At 34.9% G+C, this 4,180-nt stretch overlaps 1 protein-coding gene across 1 annotated transcript in view; it reads left to right on the top strand.

The window, feature by feature from the left end:
- The window catches only part of KIAA1328 (KIAA1328 ortholog), a 500,809-nt gene that overhangs the window by 288,945 nt on the left and 207,684 nt on the right, over positions 1 to 4,180 (top strand). The window lies entirely within an intron of this gene.

The following is a 4,180-nucleotide window of genomic DNA, read 5'->3' on the forward strand; positions in this document are numbered from 1 at the left end:
ATGTTCCTTCATTTGGCACAAACTCATTTTGTAATGTCTTTTTAAAAGAACTGCATTGAAACATTTGCCTACACACAGCACAGCTCTTCATTTCAGTCCTGAGCCCAGTTGTTACTTGAGGGACAGATGAGAGGTCAGTCAACAACCAGTGAGGGTACTGTTAGGTAATCCCAGAATATGCTCAACAAACAAAAGATCAAGAGGGCAGCACAAGAAAATTGGTGTGCACCTCTTTTGAATCATTTTCTTGTGCCTGCATCCTTTCCTGAATCTAAGTACCACTTGGTTTTATTTGATATGTAGTGTTGCATTTTGTACCCAGTGAAGATTGTTCTCACCATTTATACAAGGGATTACCTTGTCTCTGCCTTTGTCTCATTTTCTGTATAAATTTAGTTTACCTTTTTTCTTGTTCTTCATTATATAATTTAACCTAGTCTTATGCTTCTGCATCCTCTTGCTGATGTAAAAATAAAATGTACAAAGCTGCTTTTTTTTTACTTTTTGCTTTTAGCAATTGCAATCCTTTGTGTGAAAGTAATTAGAATCAGTACTATTCTTTATTTCTGAAGTAAATAATTGTTCTTTTTAAAAAATATCATAAAAATGTTTAGGACTATCCTCACAGTTATATATTTGTCTTATTCAGTCTTTAGTTTTGTCTCTTTCAGATTTAATGGCCAGATCTAAAAAGTAAGATGCTATCTTAAATTCTTTAACATTTGAGTTACATAAGGCAGTAACTTTATTCAGTCATTCATGTATTCATTTATTTATTTTTATTATGGTGAATATATATATATATATATGTACATATCTGTATATATCTATATACATTATCTATCTATAACAAAAATTGTGCCATTTCAACATTCTTGAAACATAGAATGTGCTAAGGGAAATAGAAGCAAGGGATATTAAATAATTGTGACAGTGGATCTGTTCATAAACAACTGGTGGCTAAAAGTTTACTGATTTAATATCTTATCTAACCTTTTCTTTTCCCTTATTTTCTTGAAGTACAACAATCCAACCCCTGGATTTTTCAGCCCTTAAAGATAGCATGTTCTTGTTGTTGTTAGGTGCCATCGAGTCGGCTCTGGCTCATAGCGATCCTACATACAACAGAAAGAAACACTGCCTAGTCCTGTGCCAGCCTCACAATGCTTGCTACTCTTGAGGTCATTGTTGCAGCCACTGTATCAATCCATCTCATTGAAGGCCTTCCTCTTTTTCGATGACCTTTCACCTTACCAAACATGACATCCTTCTCTGGGAATGGTCCCTTCTGCCAACATGACCAAAGTAGGGGAGACGAAGTCTGGCCATTCTCATTTTTAAGAAGCGTTCTGGCTGCACTTCTTCCAGGACAGATTTGTTGGTTCTTTTCCCAGTCCATGGTATTTTCAGTGTTCTTCACCAACACCACAACTCAATAGCATCAACACTTCTTTGGTCTTCCTTATTCATTGTCCAGCTCTCACATGCATATGAGGCTATTGAAAATACTATGGCTTAGGTTAGGTTTAAGATAGCATAAACCATACCAAAACCAAAACCTATTGCCATCCAATTGATTTTGACTTACAGTGATCCTATAAGATAGAGATCATCAAACTCAAACCCCCCATTTCACAAATAACAAGCTACCTAAAACAAAATAACTCCTAAGTAACAGAACTGTAATTCTGAGGTCTTCTGACCTCAACTGAAATATACTGTCCACCATTCCATGTTGTTTATTAATTTTTTATAGCACGTCAACAAATTCCATCTTTCAGGAAAAGTAGAAATGATAAAACATAGGAGATTTTGCCTTTTCTGAGTCTGGTTGTAGGGCCGTGGTATACATAAGGAACCCTGGTGGTACAGTGATTAACTGCTCAGCTGCTAACCAAAAGGTCAGCAGTTTGAACCTTCCAGCTGCTGTGCGGGAGAAAAATATTGCAGTCTGTTTCTATAAGGACTCATAGCACTAGATACCCTATGGGGCAATTCTGCTCTGTCCTGTAGAGTTGCTATGAGTCAGAATTGACTTGATGAGAGCAAGTGTTTGTTTTTTTGTTTTTTTTTTTTGTTTTGTTTTGTTTTGGAATGGTGTACATATCCTAGGAGCTGGTGTGGCATTTGGTGTCTATTGTTAGCGATCTTTCATTTACACATTTTTGTGTGCCTTCTGTGTGCCTGTATTCTTTTAAATCTCATGCTTATTGACTTTAATGTCTTTTAGATTCAATATTCCTAAATTGTGCTACAATCCCTGTGGGAACTAGAATAAGTTATTAGAGCTCTGCAAATGTGTCTGACTGCTGCATTCTGTTATTTTTCTCTTCCATTGATGGCCTACAGCTTCAGGTGCTGAGCAGTGGAGGAGTTTAAACCTCTAGGGCCCATTAGATTTAACTTGTTTACTGCATTGATATCTATATGTTAAATGACAAGAGAGTTCAGGTTATTGAATAATTTAAAATTCAGCTCTAATTGGTGTCATATGACCTGGAAAAGGCCATGGATGACGCCAGGAGCATGCTGTGAATTTCTTATAAATAATTCATAAATTAAATGATTCATTTGCCTGAATGTCTTGCTAAATGCAAAAGTTTGTAAGTTGTAACTGATGATATAACACCTGTAAGTGTTTAGTTCATAATGCCGGAAGGTAATCTACCTTGATGATCTTCTAGCAAAATCTGCCAGTATAGGAAAGTTAATTGCACTAGGGAGAATGCACATTTATTTGGGATGAGTCTTTGGCAAACCATGCAGTGCAGCTGTTGCATTTCGTAGTTTTCTGTCAGCTTTGCAACTGGTCCATGTATGCCCTATACTAAAACTGAAGTGTATTGTTTTTGTGTCTTATTTCACATTAACTCCAAATGCTCTTGGAAATGGAATGACCTGCGTCACACATAGTAGTTTAGGTTTAGCAATATTTATCTATGTCTTGAACTACTAACTTCTCAATAAAATAAAGACTAGAGGAAGAAATGTTGAATTTATAAGATTGCAATTTTCATTTTTATAATGCTATCAGTGAGAATGTGAGGATTGCTAATAGGATGCTTGCCAGGATAGGAAATTATTATTTACCATTAAAGAAATGAATACCAATAAATTCTATTGGTGCTGTTGACTAATCCTTGAGCTTAACAGTTCATAGATGCATTGGAATCAACTACTTCCTAAACATTCAGTTAATAATAGCCTGTTGCAAGAAATAATTACTGCCTCACCAAAAACACAGTAAGATATTTCTCGAAAAAGAAAGAATCATTAACAGTTTAGTTTGCCTGTCTCCTCCTGACTCTATCAGAGAGGTTGACCAGGCCTGTAAAAACAGTTTGCAGAAACCTTAAAGCATCACTGTCTACTTGTCTGCAGTATTTCACAAATACTTCAGGCTTCTCTTTTTAATGTGTGAGGAGACAGGAAAACCTTGGGTTAGCACAGAAATAGTATGTGACATTTTGTGTATGTTCATGCTTTCATATGTGTTAAAGCTTTCATATGTGTTCTCACATATGTGTACATATATGTATATTTATTCACGATCATATGCACATTTGTAATAGACATTTTATTTTCTAATAAATAACATTTTTATTTTCAGTGTTATATTAAATGTATTTTTAAAAGCTACCTTAAAGATTCAGAAAACCTTCCAACTCAGAAATTTACCAGGCTTCAGTATCAGAAAAATTTTCTCTCACACTTGTTTTTAAACCTTGTTCTTTTTTCATTGGTGTTTTTCTTTCTGGTCATTAGCTTGTGTCTACTTAAGTCAAGAGACATTATGTTCCAACTTTGTCATGAGCCAAAAATGCTTGCAATTCCTTATCTTTCTTTTGTGTTATGGATCCCATAGCATGGTATGTTAAGGACTTCGTTGGTTTCATATCTGTTACTTCTGATATGTAAAGATATAGCTGAGGATATGGTTCCTTTTGTATAAGACAAATCTTAGTATGCTGCTGCTATGAACTCAACTTTTTTATCTGTTGTGTTCCATGAATCATTTTCCTATCTAAACATTTTCCATTTGAACTGTTTTTCCTGCCTGGGTGTATTTCTCTGCATGTTTTTCTGCTAAATATCATTCTTCTGATTTCTTTTTTTTTTTTTTTATTAGGATTTGGGTGAAGATTTACAGAGTAAATTCACTTTTCATACAGCAGTTCAC

This window comes from Orycteropus afer, unplaced genomic scaffold (genome assembly GCF_000298275.1).
Source record: "Orycteropus afer afer isolate SDZICR_OR568_19922 unplaced genomic scaffold, OryAfe1.0 scaffold00141, whole genome shotgun sequence".
Lineage (NCBI taxonomy): Eukaryota > Metazoa > Chordata > Mammalia > Tubulidentata > Orycteropodidae > Orycteropus > Orycteropus afer.